Source organism: Pleurodeles waltl, chromosome 4_2 (genome assembly GCF_031143425.1).
Source record: "Pleurodeles waltl isolate 20211129_DDA chromosome 4_2, aPleWal1.hap1.20221129, whole genome shotgun sequence".
In the NCBI taxonomy this organism is placed as follows: domain Eukaryota; kingdom Metazoa; phylum Chordata; class Amphibia; order Caudata; family Salamandridae; genus Pleurodeles; species Pleurodeles waltl.
In genome coordinates, this window is record NC_090443.1 from 97,704,431 (window position 1) to 97,724,878 (window position 20,448).

At 44.9% G+C, this 20,448-nt stretch overlaps 1 protein-coding gene across 3 annotated transcripts in view; it reads right to left on the reverse strand.

The window, feature by feature from the left end:
* B4GALNT1 (beta-1,4-N-acetyl-galactosaminyltransferase 1) overlaps positions 1–20,448 on the reverse strand; it is a 556,280-nt gene that overhangs the window by 468,029 nt on the left and 67,803 nt on the right. For all 3 annotated transcript variants that reach the window (XM_069230844.1, XM_069230843.1, XM_069230845.1), the window contains one exon: positions 19,380–19,570. The gene's annotated coding sequence lies outside the window, so the exon portion shown is untranslated. The remainder of the gene's footprint in view (positions 1–19,379; positions 19,571–20,448) is intronic.

The following is a 20,448-nucleotide window of genomic DNA, read 5'->3' on the forward strand; positions in this document are numbered from 1 at the left end:
GATTTGATGTGCAAGATTCCAGCAGGACTCCTCTGCATCCTTTACTTCATCTTCTGGCCACTGGGAACTGCAACTGGACCCTCCAAGAACTGAAAATCTGCAACCACAGAGATGACTCCACTCTGCAACATTGTTTCTCCGGCTCCTTCCAGCAACTGCAACATTTCCCTGGCTGTGCATCCTCTGAGGGTGGCACTTCTTCAGTCTGCACAAGAAGTAAGAAGGAATCTGCCTGAAGGAGTCACTCCCCTGCACCCGCAGCACCAAATGCAACGATGATCAGCTGCGTGGATCCTCTCTCCCTCAGAACTGCGTGGATCCTGCATCATAGGTGGTGGTCTGGAGTGGCCCCTTGGTCCTTTCTATTAGCTGTCCAACTTGGGAGATTGTAAGCCCTTGCTACAAGGCCTGTTTGTTCCTTCTCCATGGGATCTTCAGGCTCCATGTAGCCCTGGCCTCCAACACTCTTGCCTGCTGCTCCAGCGACGTGGGACTCCTCTTCAGGTGTGCTGAGTGGGCCTCACTGCAACTCCTGTGCCTGCTGCCAGTTGGTTGCCTGTGAGGGCTGCTGCCTCTTCTTGTGACTTTCCCAGCAGCTTAGGGGTCACCCCGGACTCCCCTCCTTGGGTCGAGTCCCCTGGACCTTGCTGGTCCGCTTCAGCCTTGCAAAACCTTCTTCTCCAACTCTTGCGTTTGCAAAGGCTTGTTGGTGATTTTCCAGCACTACTGACTGACTGCATCACAACCGCCGACATGGGACATTACTTTCATCACTTCTGGGACTCCTCATTAGCTCCTGTGCTGCACTGCTGACTTTCTTCATCAACCACATGGACCTGGTCCTGCATCCACATAACAGTGGTGGCTGCTGCCACAACCAGACACTCCAACACAAACTAGACTTGGTCCCCTTCCTTTGCAGATCCTCTTTTGTCAGGATCCATCTTTGGGTCCCTCCAGTCTTGTCTGGGTCTTGCACAATCCCCTACCAAAGCCCTCCTGTCGGTTCTGGGGAAAACCAGGCACTTAACTCAGGTCACCTGGTTGCTGGGGGCCACTCTGGTACTCACCTGTTGGGGTTCCTAGTTCCTCCAGCTCCCTTCTACTGACTCCACTTCTTTGGGAGGGAGATTGCCTTTCACATTCTAGTTTTTTAGTATATGGTTTGGCCCTCCCCTAGGGCCCTCACTATTTGCTATTGCTTTTACCAATTGCTTTCTATGCTATTTACTGACTGCTAATGTGTATATAATAGTGTGTTTACTTACCTCCAGATAGGGTATTGCCTGGGTAGTCCTTTCATGTGTGTAAGTGCTATGTGACTGTAGTAGTATTACGTAAGATTTGCAGGTCTCCTAGATAAGTCTTGGCTGCTCATCCACGGTTACCTCTAGAGAGCCCTGGCTTCCTAGACACTGCCTACACTTCACTAATAGGAAATATCTGGAACTGGTATAAGGTGATAACACCATAGGTGCTTACCACCCACCAAGTCAGCTTCCTGCAGTAGTGACCCAACATATGTTTAAGTGGTATTGTCTGATCTATGAGGGGCAGCGTAGACATGTTTGGTATCGTTGTAATGGTAGTGACAAATTCTGCTGACTGGTGTAGGTGGATTTTTTTATTACCATTATAGAAATGCTACTTTTAGAAAATAGGCATTTCTCTGTGCTTATGACTCTGGTGTTTTGCAGCTTGACTCCAATTCACGTCCGGGGCAGATTGACAGCTAGACTGCATACCTTTCATGCAGCCTATAAACAGGGAGGGTGGAGGTGTCACAAGAGTGCATCTGCATAATGGTCTTCCTGGGCTGGGAGAGGCGGGGCACACCTGCATTTGTAAAGGCTGTGCTCTGGCCTCACACAAAGGGCTTCTTTACCTCCCACTGATGTCTGAAGCCAGTGCTTGAGGAGAAAGGGGGCACTCGTATAACCGGTTAGTACTGTTTGGAACACCTTCTCCCCCTTTTGTGGAGGCTCCACAAAATGAGTATAAGTAATGGGGTCTTCCCCTACATTTTTGGACGCTAATGGACTACTGAAGTGGACACTGAATGCAGCTGGAAGGACTCACCAGGAACGGCCTTGGGACTGCTCTGCTGTTGAGCTGACCTGTGACTTACTAGGTCACTGAGAGGGACTACCACTGCCTGTGAACCCTTGAGCTGGCCTGTTTGCTTGGGCCCTGCAGTCGTGGGCTCCCAGTGCTGTCTCCAGGGGATGGGTGGTGTGCCCTTCCCCCCCCGGTTTGGATTACTTTGGTGCAGAAGGAGCGCCTCAGTATTCCCCTGCTTGAGCGTGGGGAAGAGTGCTCTCTGTTTTCCTTTTTCAGCGTGTGAGGAGCGCTTTATTATTGATTTCAGCACCTGTGTGGAGCACGAGGAAGTGCTCATGTGTCCCCGTGTGTGAGGCCCCCCCCTTCCTTGTCGGAAGAGAGGCCGTGAGGAACCTCTGTGTTGGGGCACTCGCCAGCACCTCCTTGGGAGAAATCACAGCCACGACCCAGGTGAAACAAAAGTGCAACCAAGGGAAAGCTACTGCCACGCACCAGAGCTACCACACTGCTGGTTTGAACAAGGCAGCAGCTCCATAAAACAGAGGGGAGCGTCCCAGGAGGCCCTGAAGGGATCCGGGCGCAAGCCCTCCCAAAGCTTGAGTGGCTGGATGAAAAGCCACAGAAGTGTGTGTCTGCATAGTGTGGACACGGGCAGCCACTCAATCAACCCAAGCGCCCACCGAGCCTGGTGGGAGTGCCGGGTTACACTTCCCTGAGCATAGGAGGGCTCCGGATGCCTGGAACTGGAAGGCAGTGTTGTGGTGCACCCCCCCCCCCCCTTTGGTCTCTGCACAGGTTTGGGGGTACTTGGTGCAGCCCGAGAAGTAGTTCCAGCTTCACGAGGAGAGACCTCATCAGAGGCCCCTGAGTGAACCTCATGTAATTACCTTTTTCGGCACAACATAGATGGTGTAGTGAGTAGGACGGGGTGATGACCTTCGATGACGGTCCCCAATCCTGCTAAAGTGATTATGTACTGTACCGTATTACCTGCAATAGGTGCACAGGAGTGCTACATTCTGTGTAATATAATCATCCGAGGTTCATGTGTTCCCCTGATTCATGGTGGTATGATATGTGGTGTGCACTACGGGTGGGATACTGAGAAATGTATAGAGGGTAATGTTTCCTATGACCTCTGCCTATAGGGATGTTTCCCTGATAGGTGCATCCAGAGTGATGTCTGGGTATTCATGATAATGTGTTTTCTATTATGTGCATTTATGGTAATAATGGCAACCTGACTGCTGCTTGTGTTGCAGAACTCCAGTAACCTATATGTTTTATCTGACTACTGCTTGCTTTTGCAGAGTACTAGTAACCTATGTGATGTTCTGGCAACTGCTTGTGTAGCAGGGTATGGCTGATACATGTTGTGTAGTGTAATGATGTTTTATGCAATGCAGTTTATTTTTAAATAATTGGGTGTTGTGTTTCCTTTGTGGTGTATTTATTGTGTCACATGTGCTGTGTGTTGTGCAAACACTTTACACATGACCTCTGGCATAAGTCTGACTGCTCGTGCCAAGCTACGAAAGGGGGTGAGCAGGGGTTATCTTGGGTCTGTAACTCCCTCGCCCTGACTGGAGTGGTGGGTTCGGCCTGTCTTAGGTGCATACCTTAGCCAACCAGAAACCCCATTTGTAACATTGGTGATCAGCGGTGATCATGGGACTTGTGCTTGCACAATACCATTGTGACTCATTACTGCACTACAAACTGCAAATAGACCATTACGTGTTTTACTTTTGCTGATTCTCTCATTTAGTCATTTTTCCTGTGTCAGCGCTTGCACTTGGGACTCTTGCTGTTTTACACTTGTATTTCACCTTGTCAAAATGGAATCTACCTTTGATCCTGGTAACCTGTTGTTCTACAATGAGGGGGAGTTAGAGGGATTCTGCAGGGAGAGGGGCATACCTATAAAGGAGGAAGCTGATATAGCGGACCTCCGGAGAGCCCTGTTTAATTTTGAAGTGGGACACTTAGTAACCACAGTAAAGGAGGACCAGGTGGGTTTGAGGAAGACCCTGAGGAGGACCCCAAGATTTGTGAGGACTCTTAGTGGGAGGGTTCTCAGTTCACACCCCAGGGGGGCAGTGACCCCGGTGAGTTCGAGGCAGAGGGAGAAGATGACTGGGCAGGACCCCACATAGATAGGAAGTCCCTTAATGGGTCCTGCCCTAAGAGCAGGATAGACAGGAGATTCTGCCAGCTAATTGAGCAAGAGCGGGAGGACATTCCCCATGTTCTATGCTTGTATAGTTCTCTTCTGGTGGAATGGTGCACGCTTCTGCACAGGAAATGGAAAGAAAGAGGAATAAGGTCTGTAGGGAGGCACTGATGTCCTGTTTTGAACCAACTGACCCCAAACTGAACTGTGCAATGGTGACATTTCTTCGGAGGTTTGGGAGACAGGCTGTGGCTAAGGATCATAAGGATGCAGTGGAAGCGGCAACTAGTTCTTACTGTCCAGCGGCCTGCAGAACTGGCAGCACTATCGTACAATTAGACACCGTAGTGCCAAGGACCATCTTAGCTCAATTTTAACTAGCACAGGGGAACATTTTGTGGGGGAGTATAGGGTGTGCATGTTGGGGAAGGTACAAGCACTTTAAGACACTTTTGCTTATGACTTTGAGGAAGGTCTATTAGAAAGTTATCTTGCGGCCAACTCAGAACTTGCAGAGAGCACTCGCCCCTCAACTCCCACTCTGTCCAAAGCTTTTTGGGTGGTATTATGGGGTGTGCATGTTGGAGAAGGCACAAGCACTTTAAGACATTTTTGCTTTGACTCTAAGGAAGGACCATTAGAACACCGTCTTGCAGCCAACTTGGAACTCGTAATGTGCATTTGCACCTTACACTCCCACACTGCCCTATGCATGTTGTAGGAGAGTACAGGGTGCACATGTTTGGGAAGGCATAAGCACCTTAAGACACATTTGCTTTTGACTCTCTTCATCTTTATGGCCGTGGGAAAGGGACAATAGCTCAAATAGCTAATTTCCACTGTTTTGTGGCCTTTCAACAGGAGCACTGCTGACGAACAGGACACTATAGAGCCTTGGGGCAGTCCAAGCTTAAGGTATAGGGGAACATTCTGCAGGGGGTGTACAGGATGTGCATGTTGGGGGAGGCACAAGCACTTTAGGACTCTTTTGCTTATGCACTTTAAATGGACAATTATTAGAACGTGACTTGAGAGCAGCATATCTAGAGTCTACATCATAAGGTATGGGTGCTGTACAGATCACCATGGCATTTCAGTGCTCTCATTTAACTGCTAAACATTATGGGGTGAGCATTTCTAGATTCAGGCAAAGTATGGCTTTGGGCTTCAGGGCACTCCTATTCACCAAGGGTTGTAGCTGGAAGGAGTGATTGTATCTTCGTTTCTTTTTTAGATATCGTTTGTTTTTAATGACGAGGAGAGACAACTCAAATTGGTTTTTAGTATACTGTCTGTTGGTCTAGTATTTTAGGATAACATATAGAATAGAGGGAAATGGACAGCTCGGTACATGTTTGATCGTCCTGCTCCTATTCACTTCTCCTAAATTACCTGGTAGGCGTCAGTGTATAAATGTTTTTTCTGGCCAACTATACTGAGTATGCCAAAGAACTCTAGCCTTGGGTCAGTTAGGTATATAGAAGGGTCGCTCACAATTTATTTAACGTTTTTAAGGATAAAAGGTTCATACGTCTTGCTTTGTTTATTGAATGTGGTATTTTGAATGGAATTACAGATGGAAAGTTTTGCAATGCATTTAAACAAACACTGACTTGATGAGAATTTTTTATGTGTTGTGTTTGTATTGTGCATTATATTGCAATGGTTGTAATTAATCAAGCAATATATTATATTCGATTGTATTTGATTTGACTATTACAGGCTCAGTGCGTGGAGCACAATTTACCTCAACCTTTCCAAAGCCGAATCTGAAGGAGACACAAAAAAAACCCTGTAAAGTGTTTTAAGTTATCTTCGATTTGGGCATCGTATGCCTTCCAGATTTTTGTTTTGAACCCGAGACTTGTAGTCCTATTTATGCGATAAAATCAGGTCAACAAGTTTTAGAATTCAAAAAACCTAGATTGGATAAGATACTGACATATAGACTTAGAAATAATTGAGCCTTAAAGTGCACTGCTCTTCTGCAACTTGGAAAATAATAAAAAAATAAAGCTTCCATTGGTAGCACTATGGGACATCAACAGTGTACCCAGATCGAATGTCAGACAAATGTCAGACACGCTGGTCTGTAAAAAGACAAGAATTAACACCTATTGGCTGCAATGTGCATTATGGTAGCTTCTGACATCACCAATAGTTTTCTAATCTTAGATTCCGCATTTTTATTAGTATGGTGTCAAAAGCAGCTGTGCTGAAAGAGCTCTGAAGTGTGCTGATGTTTCATAAGGGCAAACAGATGCAAATATAATGCAAATTTACAAGTTGTGTAGCCGAAGACAGGTGTTTTAGAGTGTTGCAAATTATTTATTTCCAGTTCACTGAGGTGTCCACAGAACAGTAAAAAGACACCACATTTTTACTGTTCTGTGGACACTTAAGGTTCTTGACTTATCATGATCATTACTGCATCAGGGACTACTATGTGCCTTTGCTGCATGAATTAGTGACCGTTTTTTCTCTCTACCTCCTGGTTACATTTTGCAATAGTGAGACATTGGAGTGCTCTTACCAACGGGCACAATTATGCTATCATGACTCATACTTCCTTTACCTAACTAGCCTTGAAAAAGTCACGATTGTGACAAAACACGTGTTGCCTGCGATTGTGGAACCATACTCATCTTGCCACATTGATGTTCATACCTACAAATAAATGGAGCCTACTACAACCAAACTCATCTGGATGACTTGTTGATTATGAACTATTTGGGAGTGCTGCAGTATCTTTAAGAACAAAGATGATTATAACTCACCAACAAAAAGTTGCAACCAGAAGCGCTGTAAGGCAGAGATCAGCCTGGGGTGAAAAGATTGACTGAAAATAAGATCAATCAAATACATAAATGGATCATCTGCTTACCTGAACCAATTTAACAGAATCCTCATCCTATGCCTGAGGGTGGCTCCAAGAGCAAAAGGTGTCCGGGGTTGTGCCTAAAGAGCTGCCCATTCCTGCAGCTGCAAGAAAGTTGGTTGAAGGTCATTCTGTCAATGGAGCCCATCAAGGACAACCCTGAGGCTGGCCCATCGCAAGGTCAGGGTAGGGGCATGAATGGAACAGACCTTAATTTCCAGCAAGAGGAGCTAGAGAGAGCTCCAGTCGCAATGTCAGCCAATACAGTTACAATGCGGCTGCTTTCCTAAAACCACCACCACCTTTCAATACCACCAAAAAGCAAAATATTGGTGACAGATGGACTGATGGATAGAGACGTGAAGATCTAATTGATACACTTGAAGAGTCTGATAACAGAAGGATTACCAAATATCTCAAAAATCTTGCTGGTGATGGTGTGAAAGAAGTCATGAAAAATGCGTAAAACTGACGAAGGAGTCACGTACCATTAGATAGAAAATGCTTTGAATCTCAAGTTCAATGCAGTATCAAATGTTGATCATGAATGATACGTTTTCAGTCAAGAACGTCAAAAAGTTGGTGAATCTATTGATGAGTTTGTGGAAAGACTCGATGCACTTCTCGATGAATTTAGTGATGAAAAATCTATGTGGCTTAGAGTTATTGATGGATGCTTGTCCAAATCACTCAGATGACGAATGCTGAGAGAAACTCTTGGTCTGGAGCGAGTGCTGATGGGTGCCAGAACTGAGGAATGTGCTGAGAGACAAGCCGATGACATGGAGGCTGGAGGTGCCCAGAGCAAATCAGCCATGAGTGTGAAAAGTAAACTGAAGCAAAAGACTGAAGGACACTAAGTGATGTCCACACATATAAAGAAGTTTTGTTTTAGATGTGCATTTTCGTTTCCACAAGAAGGAAAGTGTTTTGCCATTAGGCAGATATGTAAAGGTTCTGGGAAAGAGAATCATTTTGTGACGATGTGTAAAGCAAAGGAAAAAAGTAAGTATGTCATAGCGCGAAGACAAAATTGGCGCCAGAATGTTCCAGAAGCAACATTCGACGCACACCCACAAGGTCGAGCATCGACATCAGTTGAGACAAACTGATAATAAACAAAGTCTGTTGTCATCCTAATTGTTATCAAACAGTTAATCTGCCTAAATAATAAGGGAAAGTGAAGAAAGTGATTGTGCCATGTCGCTGTTCATCTCAAAGAAACATGCACATGTTGGATTGGTCACATGTGAAGAAAGATGTCAGTCAAAGAAAGATCGCCATACCAAAGCAGCAGATTCATACAAACACTGTCCAAAGATTACGTTGAAAATAAATTGTTGTTCTATACCTTTCATTATCAACAGTGGTGCAATGATAAACATAATGCCTGAAGAGAAATACAATGAATTGTCATCATTACCGCAGCTTACGCCATTGAATACCAAAGTGTATACTTGGGCTGCATCAACACCCATAAAAAATCAAGGTTCATTTGTAGGTACAGTGAAACGCGAGAAAACAAAGGTACAAGCACCAATCCATATGCTTCAGGGTGCAGTGTCATGTGCCTGTTTATTCAGCTTCAATACGGCTGCTGATATGGGACTAATTTCTGTGAATTACAACATGACGCTCATCACAAAATAGTAAATCAATTCCCTTTGTTATTTCATGGTTTAGGAAAGCTTGAGACTATGAAAGTAAAACTGCATATTAATGAAGCTGTCCATCATGTTGCCCAGAGACATAGACAAATTGCTTTTTATTTACAAGAAGCTGTTGAAAAAGAACTTGAATCGTTACTCAAGCATGATATTATTCAATGTTTCACAGATCCAACACCATGGGTTTCTCCCATCATAGTAGTGCCTAAAAAGGACAGTGAAGCAGCTATATGCATATGCCTTGACATGTGTCAGGCAAATAAAGCACTTGAATAAGAACAACAACCAGGTCCACACATTGCTGACATGATAACATTATTGAATGGTGCAAAGGTTTTCTCTCAACTTGATTTAAATAACGGTTATCATCAGTTAGAACTTGAAGAAAGCTGCAGGTACATTAGAACATTTTTTACACATGTTCACATGTTGGTTTCTTTAGATACAAGAGACGTAGGCCCAGATTTAAGAGGGCCTAGTGCCATTCCAACGCCACATTAGCGTCTTTTTTTTTTACACTAATGTGGCGTTTGAAGGCCAAAAACACCGCACCATATTCACAAAGTGGTGCCACTTTGTAACCCCTTGCGCCACATCATGTGCCAGGCATAATGATTGCAAGAGGGGTGTTCTGGTGATGGGGGGTGGAAAGGAATGGTGCAAAAAAATCTAAGAGATTTCTTGGCGTCATTTTTTTGGGGCATTTTTAACTCCTGCTAAGAGCAGCTGTTATTAGGGAGGCTCCCATTGTTTTCAATGGGCCTCTGGGTGCTTTGCAGGATTAGTGTCAACATTTTAGGTACTAATCCTGCAAAGCATCAGACTAGCGTAAAAAATGATGATGCTAGTCCCCCTGACTACCACCATGGTGCACCGTATGTTAAATACGGTGCACACAGAGCGACGTTAGGACGCACTAATGGGGCGCAAGAAAAGTGGCGCTGCACTATGTGCAGATAAACCTTTAATAAAGCTGCCTCTTAGTTTTGGTGTGTCATTGGCTGCAGAACTTTTCCAAGATGTCTTTCAACATATCATACTGCCTATTGTGAATGCACTCAATTATAGCGATGACATATTGCAATGACATATTCGTTTTCGGAGCTACACAGAAGGAGCATGAAAGAGCTCTCACACAAGTATGTTGTTTACTCAAAGATGCAGTTTTGACTTTGAATGCGACAAGTGTGAGTCCAACAAGACAAAACTAAACTTATTTGGCAGTAGATTTCCTTGCACCATATTTTCAACCCCTTTAACAAGGGAATGCTCCCCTTGCATACATTATGCCTGGCGCAGTTATAATGTAGAAGTTTCCACATATGCCTAGAGAAAGACACGACCACTCAAAGATAATGCTTTTTAAATCAGAACTCAATAATGAGGTGTATTTTATTTTTAAGAGTAAGAACTATTCCTGGAAAGGGTTTTGTGAATCCAGCCCTCTTTGTTTAGTCACCAACAGAGAGCTCCATAGCTTTATGGGGGGAACAATGGCTTGCAGTGGGTACAGAACCATGAAACTAAATAATACATTCAGCATAGGAACCCACCAGCCTCCATGTCTTCCCAGAAACTAGTGCTAAAGTTGAAGATTATTTTATAAAGTTCAGCATGACTGAATATTGTTTTTAAATTTTTGTTGCACTGGACTTATGACACACATATGAGTGAAACTGCTGAAGCTCAGCTGAGAAATTTGTGTTCAAGTCCTCTGGGTAAGCATTAATTAGCTTTTGACAACACTGAGAATACCTTTCAATTTCAGTAGACGATGAAGTGAAATTATGTAGCACATCAAATGGAAAAGAATATCTGTCCGCTATTTCTTTGTCTATCTCTCCTTACCTTGTCATCTCAGTTTCAAGTTTGTCAACAATTGTGTAAAAGGTGGTGATACAAAATTTATCTCTGACATTCAGCTATACTTCTACTGCTGCATCTTAGTCATTGGGTAGATTCTTTCTGATACATTTGTGAGTTGGAGCTGCGTTGTAATCAACATCTGGTAGCATTTCCATTGTAACTACTTCATAGATTTCAAATTAATCTCGGAAGTGCAAGGAGGGTCAGCTAACGATCCATAAAGATGTGCACCTGTTTTTAAGTTCACACCGTGTGACAGTCACCAGATTCAAATTTTGTTGTATTCCGAAGATTAATGTATATCATTAACCTCTATTATTACTATTATTATTTTTATTATTGTATATATATATATATATATATATATATATATATATATATATATATATATATATATATATATATATATATATATATATATATATATGTATTTTTTTCATTTATTATGGGACCCCCTTTTTTTGTGGAACCTGGTTCAGCTGCACCATTTGCAGTTTTGTACCATATGGTCCATAGCAAATCCGGCAATTAAACATTTTGGTGGTGCCCCCCCTTCCCTTGATGCCCTAAGCATGTGCTTATTTTGCTTGACTTACACAGACATAGACCCTCATAATTGTGCTTGGTGTTACTAAGGTCTGCTATAACAAAATCTGATCATCAACAATGCTGAAAGCATTCCATGAGGGGCTTGTAACTGATGTGGGGCAGCCTGCTATGTACTCCAGAGTAGTGTTTTTTTTAAATGCTATAACGAAAGGATTTGAGGTGCGGGGTTCTCATAAATTAAACATCCAAAAGAGCAAGTTTCTAAACTGTGATAAAGAACAGCAAAGCGCATTCTACGAATAATCATGTTTTTGATTTGTACATGTCGTCAAGGACAGGGGGATGGTGGGTGGGGCAGCCCTTGGCATGGGCATAGGAAGTGTGGGGGACGTGGAGGATTTATCCACCCCCCTCCCCAGATTTTGGAGTGGAGGTGACACAAGGGACAAGTGTTGGGGACACGGGACAAAAAATATCCCCTCTGTACTTCCACTGTTTGCAGGGCCATTGGAGCATTAAAACGCTACCTATGACAGCCCTTCTTTTGACCTGATAACCTGCCTTCAGTCAGGGTTGAATTAAGAAGGCAGATATTCACCCGTGTCTGAGGACAAATTCCTGAGACCAGATATAGGCTTTTTGTTTAGGTTTGGGGCAGGCTCACCACCTAGCACTAACTATTGGCCAGTTATTGTCATTCTATATAGAATAATGATAATCAGCTGGAGCAGGCACAGCATGTGGTGCACCTCCTCCTGTCCTGGTCTAAGGGCACAGTAGGGAGGCCTCTGCTGCTACTTCTGAATAGCAGAGTTCACACATCCCTGGCAAGGGAAAGTTCCATGGTTACAGAAGGAGTTCTTTGATCCCCAAAGTAGATGGCTACCCCCACATTCATGATGGTCAGGTGAGGTATTTTCTATGCAACCCACTTCAAATACAGAAATAAACAGGAAATCCAACCTGTTCCTTACCTGTTTATTGTAGATTTGCCACTTAATGGAAGTGCATTGCTAACAAATGTCCTGTACCTTAAGGCTACTGCTGTATAGCCTTAACATTATTTTAGTCCAACAAGAGGCCCCCAAGGAAGCATTTCAGATTTATCAAACAGATAGAATGTTTGATTATGCACTCCTTTTTGAGGAAATAAGCTCTTTCAAACCAAAAAAGTGAAACAGAAAGTGTTATGACCTGAGGTTTAATAGTTAAGACATCACTCTGATTTAAGTACTTTCTGCTCTGGTGTGTTGGCAAGGTCGGACTGGACTGTAGGCAATCTGGCAGTGCTAGAATGGCTGGTCCGACAGCTCAGTGTGTCAGTGTTTTTTGGCTGTTTGTCGGCCAGTTTTATGGTCTGTAGGCTGGTTTTTAGTGTTGATTTCCCTGATATTACCACAAACATTGCATGTAGCAAATGAACATGCATGCAGTCTTCTGTACCCAGGGCCACTGGAATCATGTGATTGTGCAACCACCGTATTTTTCGCACAATTATTGATTTGCCATATTTGCCACACAATCCATCATTCGCTGCATAATCTGCAGATTGATTTTAACGAAAAAAATGTTTCTAGCTCATATGGTTCAAAGGATACTAAAAACAAAGCAACATATGTTGCTGCACAGTGGAAAGCCCTTTGCAAAAGTTTACTGATCACCTTTCTGTTGCTTATTGCTGTATTTTAAAACTGAATATTAAACTGGGACTAATGAGGTGAAACCGATGCCCGGAGAGGGTTAACAAGTGTAAAAATGACAAAATAATGAATACTATTAAAAATGTGCTGTATTACACTGCATAATTTGCTGTTTCCTAACACATAATTTACTCAATCCTACCACATTATCTGGCCCTCCCCTCCTTGCAAAACACCTACTCTGTGTCTTTACAAGTTTGATCCTGCCCCAATTTGCAAATGTGGGGAACTTTTTTAGCGATCTGATTTGCTAACAGGGCCACTTTTCTTTTGGTGCCTGGGCCTAGTTTCTGTCTCAGTCCGACCCTGCTTCAAGTACTTATGACCACTTTGCAGGTCACACAATAAAGCTGGTATCACCAAGGTCCCTTCCAATTTTGTGCATATGAAAACTATGGGAAATTTGATCCTGAGTACAATGGAGGTTAGATTAGAGATGTGACAATAAAGGGCTTGCTACCTATTTCGACAGCACCCGAGAAAACCAGGCACTTTCAACCCTACAACTTCCCTGGACCTCCTACTGTACTTCAGTGATGCATTTTGTATCTTCACAAGCCCAGGGCTAGCCCCACTGCTGTTCAGCAACCTTTGAAGAAATAAGCAGATGGGCCCAAGCATCTTCACTCTTCTTTACCAACACACACCCTGGCAACTTTGTCAGACCAGCACCTGGGGGGTGGACTGAGAGGTGGGGGTGTGGGAATGGGTTGGGTGATCAAGTATGAAGCACTGCTGCTTTTGTTACTGAGGCCTGATATCACAGCAAAACCGGCCTCCAGTAATAAAGCCGGCCCCCAGTGCTGTAAAACCGCCTCCACCCTTCCAGCCTCCAGGGAAAACGTCTGATGCCCATTACGGCCAGTCTGGCCATGCATTCCTGGCTGCTCCACTCCGTTTGTTGTAGACTTTTGAGCAACATCAGGTGCTTGATTCTCTGATTGTCCCAGTCTGTGAGAAAAAAAAGACCACAAGAAGGAGAAAATATATCTGCTTCAGGACTCCCAAATCCAGGACTGGCTCAGACACATTTTGAGGGGTCTCTGTCTTCCTCTGTTGCCTCTCAGCTTTGAGCCATATTTAGTATATGTTTTGTTTAGTATCCAACTAGTCTATGCAGCCACTTCAGAGCACTTTGACATAATAAATTTTGAGTATTAGCGTACCATAAAGCAAGTTAAATTTATTTTCATGATCATAAATCCAGTTAGGAGAGCTACCTCCTTCCCAAAATACATTTCATTGTATTTTGTCTAACAGATAGGATGTGGCATTATGGCCAGAGATGTAAATTTAGGAACTGGGGAACCAGGTTCAAGTCTCGATGTTGGCTCAACATCCTGTGATTCTGAGCAAATCACATAATTTTTCTGTGCCAAAAAAAATGAATATGATCTTGTGTAATGTAAAAGGTGCCCATGTAAGGTCTCGAGTACCTTTGGGTCGAGTTCCTGCTATATAAAACTGCAAAACAAACAAGCATTGGCAATGCCAGTAGGTCTCTCCTATACAAGACCTATTGTCTATGGCAATGTGTCTTTGCCATATTGTACACCAGTGTGGCTGCTTTACAGCATGGTTAAAAGTTTGTGGTGTGGAGGGTCGTACAGTGGAGTGGGGAAGTAGATTGGAGTAGGGGGAGTAGAGTGTCATAGAACTGAGTAGAGGAGAATTCAGTGGTTCAGTGGCAGAGAGTGGAATAGGGTGGAGTGGGTTGGAGTGGATTGAGGTGGTGGATTGAATTGGAGTAGAGTGGGGTGGATTGGACTGGAGTAGACAGGGGTGTATTGAATGGAGTGGAATGGATTGGAGTGGGGTGTATTGAAATGGGTGAGGTGGATTGGAGTGGGCTGTTCAGATTGGATTGGGGTAGGTGTATTGGACTAAAGTTATAGGACTAGGCTGAGGTGGATTGGATTGGGGTGGTTTTGAGTGGTATGAACTGGAGTGGGGTAGATTAGAGTGGACTGGAGTGGGATGAGTTGGATGTGACTGAACTGAGGTTGATTTGATTAATTGGACTGTAGTGGGATGGATTAGGCAGGAGTGGGGTGAATTGGAATGGAGTGGTGTGGACTGGATGTTTTGAAGTGGAGTGGATTGAATTGAAGTGGGGAGAAATGTCGTGGGGTGTGCTGGATGGATTGGAGTGGGGTGGACTGCACTAGGGTGGGATGGGGTGGGGTGGATTGGATTGGATCGGGGAAGAGTGGGGTGGATTGGACTAGAGTGGAGTGGGTGGCCTGGAGTGATGTTGACTGGATTGGATTGAGGTGGGGTTGGGTGGGCTGGAGTGGGGAGGATTGGATTGGATTGGAGTCGGGTTGGACTGAACTGGAGTGGAGTGGATTGGATTTGGGTAAAGTGGGGTGGGATGAGGTAGAGTGGGGAAGGGTGGACTGGAGTAAAGTGGAGTGTGGGTGGATAGAAGAAAAGTGGGGTGGATTTGAGTAGAGTAGAGTGGATTGGAGTGAAGTGGATTGGAGTGGGGTGGATTGGATGGGGTGAACTGGAGTCAGTGGATTGGACTGGAATGGGTTGTATTGGAGTGCGATGGATTGGACTGGTGTGGAGTGGATTAAGATGGTGTGGGGTGAATTGGATTGGAGTGTGATGAATTAAGGTGAACTGGCTTGGACTGTGGAGAATTAGGGTGTATTGGAATGCGATGGACTGGAGTGAGGTGGGTGGACTTGGTTGCAATGGATTGGATGGGAGTGGGATGTAATGGAGTAGGTTGAACTGGGGTGGGGTGGAGTGGGTTGGACAGGAGTGGAGTGGGGTGGACTATGGTGGATTGGATTGGATTGGAGTGGGGTAGATTTGATAGGATTGGAGCACAGTAGATTGAATTGGGCTGGATTGGGGAGGATTGGATTAGGCTGGATTGTGGTGGAATGGACTGGGGTGGATTGGTGTAGGGTGGATTGTGGTGAATTGGAATGGAGTGATCTGGGATGGAGATGGATGGATTGGATTGGGATGAGATGGTCTAGATTCGAGTAGGGCAGACTGGAGTGGGGCAGATTGTTTTGGATTGGAGTGAGACAGGTTGGAGTTGGGGCAGATTGTTTTGGATTGGAGTGGGGCAGATTGTTTTGGATTGGGGTGGGGCAGATTGTTGTGGATTGGAGTGGGGCAGGTTGTTTTGGATTGCTGTATCGGAATGTGAAAGATTGTTTTGGATTGGAGTTGGGCAGATTGACGTAGAGTGGGTGGGTTGGGAGGATTGGAGTGTGGTGGATTGGGATGAAGTGAGGTGGACTGGAGTGGAGAGGACTGGACTGGAATGGGGCGGATTGGTGTGGGGCAGATTGTTTTGGATTGGAGTGGGGCAGATTGTTTTGGACTGGAGTGGGGGGAATAGGTTTAGATCTGAGTGGGGCAGGTTGGAGTGGGGCAGATTGTTTTGTAATGGAGTGTGGCAGGTTGGTTTGGATTAGGGTGGGGCAGATTGTTGTGGATTGAAGTAGGGCAGATTGTTTTGGATTGCTGAATTGGGGTGTGGTAGATTGCTTTGGATTGGAGTGGGGCAGATTGGAATGGAGTGGGGTGGGATAGGAGGATTGGAGTGTGGTGGATTGGGATGGAGTGAGGTGGACTGGCATGGAGAGGACTGGACTGCAATGGGGAGGGGTGGGGAAGATTGTTTTGGATTGAAGTGGGGCAGATTGTTTTGGATTGAGTGGGGCAGATTGGATTGGGGCAGATTGTTTTGAATTGAGTGGGGTAGCTTGTTTTGAACTGGGGGCAGATTGTTTTGGGTTGGAGTGGGGCAAATGTTTTTGGATTGGGGTGGAGCAGATAGTTGTGGATTGGAGTGGGGCATATTGTTTCGGATTGCTGTATTGGAGGGGCAGATTTTTTTAACTGGAGTGGGACAGACTATTTTGGATTGGAGTGGGACAGATTCAAGTGGGGTGGGCTGGGCTGGGAGGATTGCAGTGTGGTGGATTGTGATGAGTGGTTTGGATTGGAGTGGGTGGATTGAATTGGAGTGGGGTGAATTTGGGTATAGTGCACGATTATGTGTTAAAGTATGTTTCAAAAATTACACATAAGAAAGAAACAATGTCAGTTTTCAATATTTAGAACAAGATAAGTCATCTTTTGAGAACAGCACCCACAAGCAAAAATAAAACACAACATGAGCGAAAAATGAGAATAGAAGACTTGGCAAAATAAAAAAAAATTAACTATAGAGAATACAACTTTTCAATTTTGTTTGTCCTGTTGGGCAAGTTTTTGCCAGTCACATGCCTCATGTTTGCTGGGCACTAGAAGTGAAAAAGAACAAAACAGTACCTCAGTCACGCCTGGAGCAGCGGACTGACACTGATTAAGGTGAATCAATCAGTGCTTGGTCCCTGCTCCGCAGACAGGACAGGAAATGATGCTAGGCCTTTAGTGAGTAATTACGATGCTGTAAAAAAGAGTGCCACCAGGCCAACAGATGGTAAGTAACTGACGGGCTTCAAGCACTTTTTAGTGTCTAGAGTCTGGCAAGCGAGACGCATGTGCTAGCGCATGCTATCGCAGGCTCAACCCTAAAAACACCAGAGACCTGCCTCTGCTTATGAAGCACTTCCAGCCATGTTCTCTCTGCCTCATAGAAAATAAATATATAGGGGTAAATATCATATCAACTAAGTAGCACTCATGTTATGAACCTTGGAAGGATGAAAAGCAGATCCTGCAGAGTCTCAAACCTGTGACCTCCAGGTTGCTTGGACTTTTTGTAGCAGAAGCCTTGACTCCCTGAGCTACCGTACATTAGGCTGTGTTTGATAAAACTACATCTGAACTTTGTATAACAAATAGTGTATTTTAATATTGCTATTTCACTTCAAACCTCTGTGATTGTACAGGTTTATTGGAGTCAGCCATGTAAAGTCTACAGGGAATTTGCACTGGGGCCCCGAGGCTGACCATGTCCCCCTCAGACATTGGCTCCTACACTCCAGTCTTGAGGGGACCCACATACAGCCACACAACTATAAAAATGTGTAAGCTACTGAAGACTGGGGGGTCCATTATCACATTCTGCATTGGGGGTTGCATCATTTTGTATTACGCCACTTTACATACATTGTTATTTACATTCTGAATGCTTACAGTCACGATTCCAGTTTGACAGGCAGAACCGAGGCACAGGGAGAGAGGAAGTTATTTGCCAAGGAGCACACAATGTGGCTAAGGAATTTCGGATTCCAACTTGGGTTCCCCACTTTCATTATTGAATATTAGATACCCGATCATATCTTGTTGGTTACAATGTACTGTCCTCATCTATTCATGAATCCTAACCATCTACAACCTGAGATGGTTCCATGCAGTGTAGCGGAGCTGTCTGGTCTGAAAGTGTAACAGACTCAGGCCTTCATTCTGAGATTGCCGGTAAAAAATGCCTATCGCCACGGCGACGGCCGCCAAAAGACCGTTGCCGCGGCTACCAACCCTCCACCGTATTATGACCACAGATGGATTTTTGCCACAAGAAGGGCGGAAATCCGGCTGTGGCCATGCTGGCCATGCTAGTGGATGGCGGTAAGGTGGCGCTGCTGCCACCAGCAGCGCCACGCCAGTAGACCGCCGCCAGCCACATTATGACCAATAATACGACCTGGCGGTGTTCTCCTGACAGGCTCTGCTGGTGGCAGCAGCGCCCCTTACTGTCTCCTGCCGGAGGACACCCTGAACACAGGTAAATCGGGTCTCTAACAGGGGAGGGGGGGTGAGCAGGTGGGGTGTTGTGTGTGTGTGTGGGGGGGCTGAATGTTTGTGTGTGCGTGGATGCGGTTGTGTGTTGCGTGATGAGTGCGTGTGCATGTATTGAGGTGTGAGTGCATGTATGTTATGTTATGTGAATGCATGCCTGCGTATATGTGTGAAAGTCTGTATGGATGTGTGTGTGAATGGATGTATGCATGCGTGGATGCATATGGGAATGGGTGTGTGTATACGTGTGTGTGTGTGTTTGAAGGGGGTTGTGAATGTAGGGTGGGTGAGGGGTTTGGGGAGGTAGGGGGTTGGGGGGCTAACTGGAAAGGGATGGGGGAGACCCCTATCAGTGACAGGGAAGGAATTCCCTGTCACTGATAGTGCCCACCACCATGGTTTCCGTGGCAGTAAGAAAGCCACGGAAACCAGGGCGGTAGGCGGGGTCATAATCTTGCAGGCGGGACAATGACGGCCGCCCGGATGGAGATGGATTTCTCCAGCCCTGCGGCTGTTACCGCCGTGGCAGCCGGAGTGGTACATTGGCAGGTTGGCTTCAGCAAACCCGCCAATGTCATAATATGGCGGTAAGTACCGCAAGCCTGTTGGCAGTACCATATTAACGCTGACCGCCAGGGTCGTAATGACCCCCTCAATGTGCATTTCAAAATCAAGGCGATTGGGAAGAAACATAAGCAGCCGTTTGCCGTTTCCAACGACCGGCATAATCTTGCTCGTGCCAAAACAGAGAAAATAATTTTGATTACCTTTGACAACAGGACGTTAGATTTCGCAGGCATTGCTCCCCGATTACGCACTAGTTCTTGGACATGGCGACCGTGGACAGGACGTCTTCACTGTCTCACTCTTGGGCCACCGGTGCTCGCCTCCTGGGGCACGTGGAGGTACATGCTTCACACCGATTGTTCTTCTCGTGTTACAAACAACTCTGCAGATCCTGAGAATACAAAAAACAGGAAGACCGTGAGACACTCTTTCCGGCCAAAGACTTTGTTCACCCAAACCAGGGACTTTCAGCGCTGGCCGTAAAGGGCCAGATCCAAGCCAGATTTCCAACATATCCTCTGGCTATGAAACCAGCGGTGTTCACGATGGTCCACTGATTATAATTACATAAGAAGCAAGTATATGTGGCGTTAAGAGGCGTAAGTATGCACGTACCTATATACTTGCCTTCATGTATTGTGGTAGTTAATGTTTTGGATACAATATTTTTGTTAAACAGCATTTAAAACTGAATATTCTCGTGAAATACCAATCCCCATCTCTAACTCTTCTGTACCCGTAGCCCTGTTTACTTCCTTTAACTGCATTATGGTCTGGGCTCATCAACCCGCCGAATTGCAAAACATAATTGTGTGGTCAAAAACACCTGCAAATATGTAAATGATCTCAGATGAAAAGTACTGCAGGTTAATAAACCCCATAAAAGTTCCCTATGGATGTCCTGAAAACCAAACAGGATTTTTCTATGCACTCGGACATAATGGTAAGAAAAATGCTATGTGTTTCTATATATTTTTTTACGCATTTAGGTAAAATGAATCATTATTACTTATCTTCGCTTTGTCCTCATTTTAGGTTTCATATTTGTTTTTATTTTCGCTTCCTTGATTCTCTGTTCATTATTCCTAATGGCTGCCACATATTCAACTGGTTTCCAGCTGCTAAATCTTTTTTCTGAGCACCTGAATTACAGCCTCACTTCCGACATAGTAGGCATATGTGAAAGCGACTCCTGCAAGCCTCTTTCAAATGTGGAAATCCCCAGTTGATGTATACAATCTTGTCCCGTCCCCCAACAACCCTCATTAT